Here is a 13445-nt window from a genome sequence, read left to right as displayed (position 1 = left end):
ATAATCATAACAGTCTAAGTGTTAATTTCTTCATTTAACCCAAATATTTTGGTGAGGAAAACACAATCATCCGTTATTTATCATAGGTAAAGTTTTAATCTTTATATAGTAGATCAGTGCTTAAAATAGGATAATGTAAATGCATAAATAAATTCTAAGTTTTACAAACCGAGGGCCTCAGAGGGGAGGGGGGTGGGGGAATGGGATAGACCGGTGATGGATAGTGAGGAGGGCACGTATTGCATGGTGCACTGGGTGTTATACGCAACTAATGAATCATCGAACTTTACATCAAAAACCAGGGATGTACTGTATCGTGACTAACACAATATAATAAAAAATCATTTAAAAAAAAATTCTAAGTTTTATTCAATTCTTTAAAAAAATGGTATAAGCCATTAGGCAATTTTCCTTATTAAATTAGATTTTTTAATTAAATTAAGAAAAAGTAGTAGCGCCACGAATTGTCGATACATCCTTGTGCTGGCGGGTTGGTCTTTCCCCCTGAAGATGCGTACTGAACTGCTGATAAATGGATCGCTAACAGTAATTATAAATATTCTGGGGATGTGATTTCAAAGCTCTGATTTTCAGAAAATTGCATAGTTTTTGCTCTCTTTGGGTGAAAGCATGTTTGTAGTAACAACTTAGCAATAAAAACCATCTTTGAAAACCATTCTATTCTTTGATGTGACTGCAGGGACTTTCCTCACCGCTGATGACAAGGATTTTAAATAACATTTGCACAACTTGGACAGATTTTCTATTCTGCTTGGAACTGGGTGATTTCGCAATCCCCCTTAGCGACATCACGCTGAACAGAACAGCAATACATACAATTCACTCCCAGTGTGCTCATTGCTCACTGCGGCTGACGGGTGGTTACGGCTGGGGAAATGGAGCTTGATTCCCCTATGCTGACTGTTCTGATTCTCAGATCTCAGCACTTCTCCGTGATCCAAAGCTGGAAAATTGTTTCTGCATATGAACTACCACGTACATTTCGAGTGGAACCGCGGAATTACAGTTTTAGAAACTACCTTTCCTATCAACCATCGACGTCCCCACCACCTACACCATCTCCACAAAACATGGATCGGATGAGGTATACAAAGAATTGTCAGGTATTTTAAAGCTTGTATTAAGTACCTACTGCATGCCTATCACACTGAAAGGAGATTTAGCGTTACGGTATCATTAACACTGTTGTGAGAAAATATCTTGTGGGTTATATTGGTCTCTGCCCCTGGTTCCTGGCACAGAGCTCCTAAAACCCTTGTGACTTGCTGGGGGATAGGAGTGTCTTTTGTTCTCACGAGGTAACTTTGGATGGGCTCCTGGATAGCACCGGGGGGGGGGGGGGTCAATGGAAAGACCCAGCCATGATTAGAAGCTTGGAATTTTCACTCTCTTGAGAAGGGACAGGGGCTGAAAACGGGAGTCAATGATCAATCATGTCCACGTGATAAAGCCACCGTAAAATCCCAAAGTACAAGGTTCAGAGAGCTTCCAGATTGGCGAACACATCCACACGGGAGGGAGGTGCGCCCCACATCCACAGGGACAGACAGAGCTCCTGTGCTCTGGACCCACTGCTTGTGACTGGCATCTGAAGTGGGGGGGGCAGTCTCGTGGGACTGAACCCTTAACCCCTAGGATCTGTTTCCAGGGGGGTAGCGTCAGGATTGAGTTAAAGTTGTAGGACACCCCGCTGGGGTGACACAGACCTGCTTAGTGGGTCAGAAGTGCTGTGAGTATGGCCGTGTGTGAGAGCGCAGGAGACACACACAGGAGGACGGGGTCTCCCAGGACATCTCCCAGTGACCCTGCAGATGGCTAACAGCGCTCACCATGACAAAATCACCGATAACGGCTATTGAGAAAGCACACAGTTGAGAGCACGGTCTGGAGTCAGAAACCCTATCTTCAGTCTCAGCTCTGCCACTGGAGTGTGTCCCCCCGGTTCCTCGGCCTCTCTGTGCTCTGGTCTCCTTGTCTGTAAACAGGAGTAAGAAGAGCGCTACCTCAAAAGGCCCTTGTGGAGATGAAATGAGATGATGCAGGTGACACTCTCCATGGGTGACAAATAGTCTCCGGCTGGAACAACCCATGAGGTTGTACTTGCCTTAAGAAAAGCCCAGAGGGGGGCGCTACCTGGCACCAGCTCCTTAGCTGAGGTCCCCGGGGGCCACTGCTGCTGTCCAGCTATCATGGTCAGGCCTCAGCAGGAAGTAAAGTTGGGCTAAGGCAGGACAAAAGGACCTGGCTCTCCCCAGTCACCCACCCTCCAAGCACCTTTCCAGAATCTTCTCCGTGTCTGGGCTCTTCACCTCCCACTCTCTCCTCGGCCTCCGCCATGGCTCCAGCCCATCCCCTCGCTGACACAGCTCTTTCTCAGCTTACTCACAACTCCATGGCTAAATTTAGCAGACATTTTTCATTCCTCATCTTTCCTGACCTCTTCCTCTCTCTCAGCAGACCGAGGTTCCCTCCTTGAAATACATTCTTCTCGTGGCCTCCATGGCACGGCGCTCTCTGCCCCTCTTCCTGCCTCTCTGGCGGCTCCTTCTGTCCCTGAACATATTCCTTCTCCTCAACCCAACCCCAAAGTGCAGACGTCCTCAGACTGGGCCCGGACCCTCTGCTGACTCACCTGCTCTCTCTCCTTAGGCCGCCTCAGCCACACCCGAAGCTTAATTTCCACCAACACGCTCCGATGTCCAACTTCCCCTCTGCAGCCCAGACCTGTCCTCTGGCTCCAGACCTGAGCATCCATGCCCTGCCCAAATCTTCATGGCCTGTTCCAAAGGCTTCTTGTACTCAAAATATCCCAGAGAGTGCCTGCGGTCCTCTAGGCCCTAAACACTCCTCTCCATCACCACCACACTTCAAGCCTGGCTCACTCCCTGTGGTCCCCTGCCCAGGGAATGGCCCAGGGCTATCCAGTCAGGCAAGCTAAAAACCTGGGAATCATCCTTGACTATTCTGTCATTCTTTCTCTCCATATCCAAACCAGCAAAAGACCCTGGGGACTTTTTTTCTCCTAAAAAATCCCACAAGTTCACCAACTTCTGTCCTGCTCCAAGCCACCCTCATCTCTCACTGGTATAAGACAATATTGTCCTCACTGGCTAGCTTGTGTCTGTCTGTCTTGTTGCAGTCTATTCTCTACCTGGTGGTATGAAACTGAACAAAGGAAACCTCATTTAAAATGGAGTCAGGAGGGGCGCCTGGGTGGTACAGCGGTTAAGCGTCTGCCTTCGGCTCAGGGCGTGATCCTGGCGTTCTGGGATCGAGCCCCACATCAGGCTCCTCCGCTATGAGCCTACTTCTTCCTCTCCCACTCCCCCTGCTTATGTTCCCTCTCTCGCTGGCTGTCTCTATCTCTGTCAAATAAATAAATAAAATCTTTAAAAAAAAATTAAAAAAAATAAAATAAAATGGAGTCAGGAGCATATCCCATAAAGGATTAGTATCCAAAATATATAAAGAACTTCTAAAACTCAATACCAAAAAAACAAATAATCCAATTAAAAATGGGCAGAAGATATGAATGGACATTTTTCCAAAGAAGACATACAGACACAAGAGGGTCAACATCACTCATTATCTGGGAAATCCAAATCAAAACTATAATGAGATACCAACTCACAACTATCAGAATGGCTAGAGTCAAAAACACAAGAAACAAGTGCTGGCGAGGATGTGGAGCAAAGGAACCCTCGTGCGCTGCTGGTGGGAATGCAAACGGTGCAGCCACTCTGGAAAACAGTATGGAAGTTCCTCAAAAAATTAAAAATAGAAATACCCATGATCCGGTAATCACACTACTGGGTATTTGCCCAAGGACTACAAAAACACTAATTCAAAGAGATACATGCACCCCTGCATTTATTGCAGCATTATCTACAACAGACCAACTATGGAAGCAGCCCTAGTGTCTGCTGATGGATGAGTGGATAAATATGATGATATAGATACAATGGAATATTACTCAGCCATAAAAAATAATGAAATCTTGTCATTCACAACAACATGAATGGATCTAGTGAGTCTAATGCTAAGTGAAACAAGTCAGGAAGACAAATACGTATGATTTCATTCATATGTGGAATTTAAGAAACAAATGAGTAAAAGGAAAAAAAGAAAGAGAATTCAAGAAGCAGACTCTTTTTTTTTTTTTAAGATTTTATTTATTTATTTGACAGAGACAGGAACAGCCAGCGAGAGAGGGAACATAAGCAGGGGGAGTGGGAGAGGAAGAAGCAGGCTCATAGCGGAGGAGCCTGATGTGGGGCTCGATCCCATCATGCCGGGATCACGCCCTGAGCCGAAGGCAGACGCTTAACCGCTGTGCCACCCAGGCGCCCCAAGAAGCGGACTCTTAACTACAGAGAACAAACTGCTGGTTCCCAGAGGAGAGGTGGCTGGGGGATGGGTGACACAGGTGAAGGGGATTAAGAGTACATTTATCATCATGAGCACTGAGTAATGTAGGGAACTGCTGAATCACTATATTGTACACCTGAAACTAATATAACACCATATGTTAATTATGCTGGAATGAAACTATTTTAAAAATAATGAAAAAGGGGCACCTGGGTGGCTCAGGTTAAGCGTCCAACTCTTGATTTCGACTCAGGTCATGATCTCAGGGTCCTGAGATCAAGCACTGTGTCAGGCTCCCTGCTCAATGGGGAGTCTGCTTGAGAATCTCTCTCTCCCTCTCCCTCTGCCCCTCCCTCCCTCTCTCGCTCTCAAATAAATAAACATTAAAAAAATAAATAAATACGGGCGCCTGGGTGGCACAGCAGTTAAGCGTCTGCCTTCACCTCAGGGCGTGATCCCGGAGTTCTGGGATCGAGCCCCACATCAGGCTCCTCTGCTATGAGCCTGCTTCTCCCTCTCCCGTTCCCCCTGCTTGTGTTCCCTCTCTCGCTGGCTGTCTCTGTCGAATAAATAAATAAAATCTTTAAAAATAAATAAATAAATAAATAAATAAATAAATAAATAAATAAATAATTTTGCAAATAATAAAATGGAATCAGGAGGCCAGAAGGGGGAGCTCTCAAGCCCCACCACTCACCAGCAGACACAGCAGGAAGAAGCCTAATTCACTACTCCAGCAGGAGGAAGGAAGAGTTTCTCCTTGCCCAGGAACAAACTCAACCAATGAGGAACAGTCACCACCCTGAATTCCTGCTTTCCTCCAATGGACTTTTATTCAAAGTAGCCCCTCCAACTTCTTCCTTTTCTCTATAAAGTAACATTCCTCTCCTTTGATCTCTGGCCTTGCCTATGGCTTTGGCTACAGCTTGCCTGTCCTGAACTTCATTCCTCAGCTATTCCTGAATAAACCCATTTACTGGTAAAATAACCGGCTCTTTTGCTTTTGACAGTAGCCATGGAGATCTCTTCAATCTACAAATTTGATCATGTCACCATCACCAGCTCCTAATACCCTGGTCTGCTGCATTTAAAATCTTTCAGTAGCTTCTTATTTCTCCTAGGACAGAGGCCAGAACCTGCGATATAACCTACAAAGCTGAATGATGGGGTCCTGCCTAACTCTGGGGCCTCATCTAGCACTGTGGGCTCTACATTCCATGCTGTACCCGTAAGGGCCTTCTTTTTGGTCACCAAATCTTTCCTGTTCTCGCTGCCCCTGGGGTGGCAGCGAGAACAGGCCCCTGAAGTGGAATAGAGTGAAGAAAGTTGGGACAGAGGAGACCAAGTTGCTGAGAGGGTATGGTGCAGAGTGGGTCATCCATATGGATAGTGAAGTTGACCAGGATAATGGCAAGAAGGGGAATGGAGGAGACTCGGGTCACCTGCCTAAGGCCTCAGTGGCTGTGCAGCAGAAACCCCAAAGTGTAGACAACAAACACAGCCATATAGCTGTGAGAAATTCCAATGACATGAGCCTTAGAGCACTGAGAGTTTTTCCCTCATGAAGGGAGGTGGGAGAGCAGCCATGAGGAGCCAGGAGAAGGCTCAGCCACCCCATGCCCTGTCCTTCCTCCAGAGCCCATGATACCAGGACCACAGGAGAATGAGAAGCCTCCACTCAAGAAACACACAGGGGAATATGGTCTCTAAGCTGTCCCACTCTGCCCTAGGCCTCATCTCCCCTTTCGGCACCCTCCCTCTTTCCCCAGCTTCTTTCTCACTCCTCGTTGCTTGGTGACCTCCCCAATTAATAGGGATCAGTACATTGGCCTTAAAAAAAAAAAATTCTCACACAGGTGAATGAGGGGACATGTTCAAAGACACTCACTGCAGGGTTTTTCTCGTGGTAGCAGGACGTCAGCAGCCATTCAACAGTGAAGAAATGGGTTTGTGCCATGCAGAGAATACACACTATGGAATATGGTGCAGCACTTGGAAAAAGCAGACTGGATGTGCACAGCAATATGGATAAAGTGTAGAAATGTAGTGTGCCTGGCACCCAGGCTGTGGGCTCTAAATACAATCTCCCACTAATCAGAACCAGGGCTCCTTGAAGAAACGGCAAACGCCAGGTCTGGGGCAATAAATATATAAGATGATCCAGGAATAGCTTATCATACCAGGCCGCAAGGAAGCTACCAAAGACTCATGCGGTAGTGTCAACAATGACCAAAAAATAAAATCTTGTAGAGGCTCCCATTGGCCAGAGATGGGACAATTTGAACATCAGTATGAGTAATTGCAAACAACTGAAATAATCAAATATGTTTAAATACATGAGTTTATAATCTTATTTTTAAAATTTATTGATTTATCTTTAGGAGAACTAGCTCATTATTTTGAAAACTGATAAATAAAGGAAAGGATCAAGCTCTGTCTTGCTTTTCCTATATTGTATCTCAAGGTAGCTAAGTGTCTCTTTATAGAAATAGTCCAGCTAATAAATAAAGAAGGAATGATGGAATTCGATTATCATTATTTTGAAACCCCTAAGGAAATCCCAGACCTACGCATTGTTCACCAACATCACCAACATCACCGAGATGACCAGACACTAGGTGCCTCTTGATAGAAATCCATAACTTCACCTATGAAGTATTTCTTGTCAAAAAGAAGTGTACCCTGGGGTGCCTGGGTAGCGCAGTCATTAGGCGTCTGCCTTCGGCTCAGGGCGTGATCCCGGCGTTATGGGATCGAGCCCCACATCGGGCTCCTCCTCTGGAAGCCTGCTTCTTCCTCTCCCACTCCCCCTGCTTGTGTTCCCTCTCTCGCTGGCTGTCTCTATCTCTGTCAAATAAATAAATAAAATCTTTAAAAAAAAAAAAAAAAAAAAAGAAGTGTACCCTGAATCTGATCAAGTTTCTAGATCTCACTACCAATTTACAGGAAATACAGAGGACAGAGGAACATATGACATAACACCAAAGGATGCAATCACCAGACTTTGGAAAACTTCATGAAGATACACACTCTGATCTTCAATAAATAACTATTTAGGAACAGAGGGCAGAGGGCAGAACCATAGATTAAGCAATGTCTGCGTGGCTCAGTCGACTGAGCTTCTCCCTCTGCCTGCCGCTCCCCTTGCTTGTGCTCTCTCCCTCTCTTTCTCTGACAAATAAATAAATAAAATCTTCAAAAAAAAAAAACCAACCATAGATTAAAAGACACAAGAAACATATCAACCAATCACAATGTATAAATCTTATTTGAATTTTTAAAAATTACGGGACACTTGGGAAAATTTGACCAATGAATAGTTGAGGATACTAAGTGATTATTCCTAATTTTTAGGTATAATAATATATTGATCATATAATTCAATGATTATATTTTAGAGGCACATACAAAATATTCATCAATGGAATAGTATGATGCTGGGACTTAACTTCAAAGTTATCTGTGAACACTGGGAATGGATGGTGGTACAGATGAAACAAAAATGGCCACGAGCTGAACTTGACTTTGTGCACAAGTCGTATACTTCACTTTGAGTGATGGGGACAATGAAGTTCATCACATTCTTCTACTTTTGACGCTGTTTGAAATTTTTGCACAATAAAAGGTGCAAATAAAATAAAATAAAAGGTGCATTTTTAAATAATGGTGAGAAGAAGAATGAAACAGGTTATCTACCACACCATTAACATAAATTTAAAATATAAACACCGGGGTGCCTCTGTGGCTCAGTCGGTTAAGTGTCTGCCTTCAACTCAGGTCATGATCCCGGGGTCCTGTGATCGAGCCCCACACTGGACTCCAGGCTCAGCAGGGAGTCTGCTTCTCCCTCTCCCTCTGCCCCTCTCCCTGTTCATGCTCTCTCTCTGAAATAAATAAAATCTTAAAAATAAAAAATAAATAAAATAAAATATAAACACCAAAAAAATAATACAAATAAAAGGACATATGTCAAACATATTAAAATGGTTGCCATTAGGAGGATTGGGAAATGGACACAGAGGATAAGATAAAAGGGTATAAAAATAACTGAACCAGAAAGGGACATTGCACTGACCAACAAGGTGTCATTAACTCAACCCTCTGCCTCTGAGGTCAGAGAGAGTTCTTTCACACATTTGTGAGGATTCAATGAGGTATGTGGTTACTATTGCTGGCACAGTGCTTGACACACCAGAGGTCCATAATAAATATTAATTTCCCTCTGTTCCCTCCACCTCCAACCAACTCCTTGCCCTGCCAAGGAATAAAAGGGATCATATAAGCTAATTCTCTTTGAGATACTAAGCACTGGTAACAACTTCATGTCTCCTCAGCAGAGGTTTTCCACACTGGGCAATTACTGAAGAAATTAATCTCCAGGGGCGCCTGGGTGGCTCAGTCGTTAAGCGTCTGCCTTTAGCTCAGGGTGTGATCCCGGCGTTCTGGGATCGAGCCCCACATCGGGCTCCTCTGCTGGGAGCCTGCTTCTTCCTCTCCCACTCCCCTGCTTGTGTTCCCTCTCTCGCTGGCTCTCTTTCTCTCTGTCAAATAAATAAATAAATAAATCTAAAAAAAAAAAAAAGAAAGAAAAGAAATTAATCTCCACTAAGTGAAATTCCTGCATGAAATTTCCAGAAATTTCCATTTACTTAGTGCCAAACCCTAAAACAAGAGGGCCAACAGTGTCCATTGCAAGGGTGATTTCAGGAAGGCTCAGATCTGCCCGACCAGCCCATAACTCTTCAGAGAGGCATTCTGGGTTGGTTGCCATCCCCCGTCTTTTAAATCGAACATATCAACACTAAAAAGCACACCACCCGCTAGTTCATCCCAGGAATCAGAGAACTCCAGGTAGCAGCTTGATCTTAGATGAGCATCAGAGTGAAATATTTATTTGCTGAGCTTTGCTCTTCCATCTCACTGGAAAGATTTCTATTGCATGCCCCACCCCAGTCGCCACCGGAAGCAAACCTCTACCATTTCTCCCTCCCTGCCTCTAAGGCCATGACTGCCATGTTCCTTCCAAGCAATATATAAACTTGTAATTCAAAATCATGTTCTGGGTGACTGGCTCACTGGGAATCATCCAGAGGTTGCCAATGACTCAGCCAATAAATTTGAGGCCCAGCAATTGACTTGGAGTCAGTGGCGCCTGACAACTGCTCAGCAGCGGAAGGTGAAAAGCAGCAGAATTCTACATTAGGTTGGAATAGATAAATGCTCCTGGTCCATCTCACAGGAGCCACTGGAGTGAAAAGCAATCAATTAGCAGTATTCCTGACTGCAGCTTGGCCCCAACAGGTCAAAATTCAGGTCAGTTGTAATCAGAGGGAAGGACATTTCACCATCTGAATAAAGACTCACCAATCAGTGTACACATCTTTATCTAGCACATTCCATGTGCCCATCACCACACTAGGAAACAGTAAGAGTCACTCGCTCTAAGAGACCTCTGCTTTCAAAATTGTGATAATCTTGTGAGAGATACAATATAGAAAGTAAGAACAATGTGAGACGGTACACCTAAATAACCATGAAACTACCAGGCATCCATCTCTGTCTGGAATGACTTTTCCCACCTTTATTGGTAGGCCTGAATTCTACAAGTTCCCAACGCCACTGCCTACACAGAATCCTCTTCTGGTGACTTATCATGCACTCACTTTTCTGGCACTACCCCTCAGAGGCAAGGGCCTGGGAGCCCCAGACTCACCGGGCCTCCTGCCCTTTGGAGCTCAGCAGCAGGACCCAGCCCTATCTCAGCCAATTCCTCCTGTTTTAGAGAGGAAGAAGAGGAGTCAAGGTGTCTTCCGAGGCCATCTCCACATCGGGGTAGGAACTGGATGAATTCCCCCCACCAGCTCCTTGCTTCTTAAATCCAGTGTTCGTTTGAGCAGATGCCCTGTGAACATTATCAGGAGCACTGATGGGAACACATACCTGACAAAACCATCCCGGAGCACGGGCAAGAAATGCCTTCAACCACTGAACACGGACGACATCCCGAGTCATTAATCCCCCCACCGACAGGCTAGGATTAGACTGTGCTGCGTCTGGACCACTGAGCCACATTCGTATTGTTGGGTACAATGTCAGAATCGCAGAGCTCAGAGGTCTAATATCTGTCACAAACGGTTCCCGGACTCATTCTTCTCTCCCCTCGTTCCAAGCCTCCTGAGCAAGCAAATGAGGGCTTTCAGCCGTAAGTGATTGAGTTACCTAACCAAACTGACCAGAAAAGGGTGAAAGCAAACAAAATAAAAGCTAAAATCTGAATTTGGCCAAAGGAACTGTACAGCAGGGAATGGCTTTTTCAGTATGAGAAAGCCGAAGGTAGAGGTTACGAAAATTAACTTAGGCATTTTTTATGCACCAGGGGCTCACGGTTAGCTAAAAGAGGCTTGGAATCTTGTTTGGGGCATTGTCTTTAGAGACAGTGAATGCTGAGGGAACTGGGGACACCTAGCATGGACGCATGACCCAGACCATGAATCTGGCTGTCTCCGTGCTCAGCGACCTTGTCTTCGAACGCCATGATGAAGCGCAACCCAAGGCCAAAGATCTCATTTTTAAAAATCCATTCCTTAGGATAACCACTGCACCAGTTAGCATTGCTGTTGCTTTCACCTCAACACTGCCATCCCCCCCATCTCCCAACCCTCTCCTCAGTCCAAATACGACCCTGGCCCTCTCCTGGTCAGCTCCACCGTCATCATCTTGAGGGCTCAGTGTAGCCAAAGGGAGCGAAGCCAGCCAGGGTCAACAGGGGAAGGAAAATACAACTGAAAGCAGAAGAGGAGGGTATCACCGGCCATGTGTGCACATGTGGCCAGTAACACCACTACTGTCCTTTCGGTAAGAGACCTGGGCTTGTTTGGGGTCTGTAGAATACATGCATATTTTATATATTTATAATTATTTACATATTTATGTATATATTTTAATATATTTTATGTATATAGAAATACTTAGTGTTATTTATGTGAATCTGAGTTTAATAAGTGAGACTGGATGAAGAAATCAAGTTTTTGGTGGGGAGCCCCTGGGTTTCAAGTAGGCGGGTTCAACGCCGGAGGGCGGAAAGTGGCCAGGAGATTGAAGAAGGTTGAGGTTGCTAGGAAATCACGCCCCTTCTCTGGTCTGTAGGAGTCTGTCTCTGTCTGCTCCTACCTCCACACCCCCAGCCCCTACTTCTCTATGGGTCCCAGTCATTCTGTCTCTTCCTCTACCGTTCCTTTTCCTTCAAACACACAAGCAATCCATCACCACTCCGCCATTGTTATGGACTTCATCATCACTGGTTTCTTAGGTTGCCAGGTGAAAATTTTTTATGTAAAACAAATGTTTGGAAATCATCACATTTTCCCATTGACTTCCCCTGCCATTTCATAAGTATGATCCCACAGAGGAAAATACCTGGGCATATGCAGTAAAAACCACAGAAGGAAGCTACTATATCCTTAAAAGAATATTCTGCCTTTGACTGAGTATGATTTATGACTATGTGATTCTCCCCCCAGACATCTGCCAGAAAAGTGAGGCAAACAGGCAATCAATTAGAGCGCTCCATGTTAAAAGTATATTTATTATTTATTAATCACCTTTCTTGATTGATTGGCTTCCATTTTATTGGTTTTTCTCAATGACCCAATGTAAACTGACTCCTTAAATCAGTCACACTTGTAATCACTGGTCCAGACATTCAGTGGAAACTGCCTATAAGCCCACTGGGCAACATCTATGAGGAACAGCTCCTCAGTACCCTCCCCCCTTGTTCGTGGTCTCTGTGTCCTGACCTGTCCTCCACTGCTCGTGAGACAGCCCTCTAAGGACTGACCTTGGCCTCCTCCTTAGCTGTAAGTCCCATTTACTCCCTGAATTATATCTACTCCTGCCCTGAGCTTCTGCCCCACACAGCATCTCCCACCTGTTCACTCTGAGGTCCACGCATTTATTTCTCCAATGTTCACAGCAGAATATTCCAAAATTACTCTTTCTTTAAAACCATATGTTAGCATGGTGCTAGTAGCTAGTAGTTCGTGATCTTTTTGGTTCTAGCCTTTCTAAGCAGGAATACAGTCTTCCAGTTTTGGGTGTGGGGTTGTTTGGGGGGGTTGTTGTGGGTTTTTTTAGTCCAATATTATAGATAGATTGGAAGTTGCCCTGGATTATCAGATATGCAAAAACAGCATGTCCCAACAACCTGTCACTAAAATCTAACCTCCTTGAAACTCAGGCAGAAGCATGTGATGAGGCTTCAACAGAATCCAAAAATCCACACGGAAAGGCACGTGAATCTGTTCTTGACCAAGCACCAGCCAGAGCCCAGGTAATCAAAATAGCAGCGGACATACACCTAAAGTTGTATGAAACAATCCTTATCTCTGTAGGCGAGGTGCTTTGATAACTGTTCTGTTCCATTTCCCTTGTAAAAACTGGTTTCACCCATTAAACTGATTTTACAACTGGGTTGCATCCCACAGTTTGTAAAAATACTGCTTCCATCAGTCTGGCCGGAGAATTAAAGTCAGATAATATCACCAGTTGACAGGCTGGGAGTCAAGTGGGGAACCACTGGAGGCCTGAGGCGAATCCCTGCCCTTCTCCTGCCTTACTGACCAGAGAGGACGAGTCACTTAGCCTCGCGGTGACTCACTTCCCATCTGAAATCGAGGTTCTGCCTGCTCGACCCTCACGGGTCCACTCGAGGGATCTAATGAGAGGAAAGATGTGCAAGTGCTTTGAAAATATTAAAGTACCACTCTCAACTCCGAGGGGGCGGTGTCAGTCGTTGAGAAGGAAGAAGTGACCTAATAACCTGCGAGTTTCCACGCGCTGTTTCTCTGCAACTCAGCTGGGTTGCCTGGAGAGGGGGTAGAGGCGGAAGACAGCCAGAAGCCAGGGAGTGAAACCAAGAAGAGGAAGAAAGTGAAGGAGACTGACAACGAGGCACGTGCAGCCCATCCTGAAACAAGCATCACTTCATAGGCCAATGATGCACACCCGTTGAGAACCAGTGCTCAGTGCGTTACTCCAAGAGGCATCACGAAATTCAT

This window comes from Ursus maritimus, unplaced genomic scaffold (assembly GCF_017311325.1).
Source record: "Ursus maritimus isolate PB19 unplaced genomic scaffold, ASM1731132v1 scaffold_27, whole genome shotgun sequence".
Classification (NCBI taxonomy): Eukaryota; Metazoa; Chordata; class Mammalia; order Carnivora; family Ursidae; genus Ursus; species Ursus maritimus.
The sequence above is the reverse complement of the archived record's forward strand: the minus strand, read 5'-3'. Positions refer to the sequence as shown.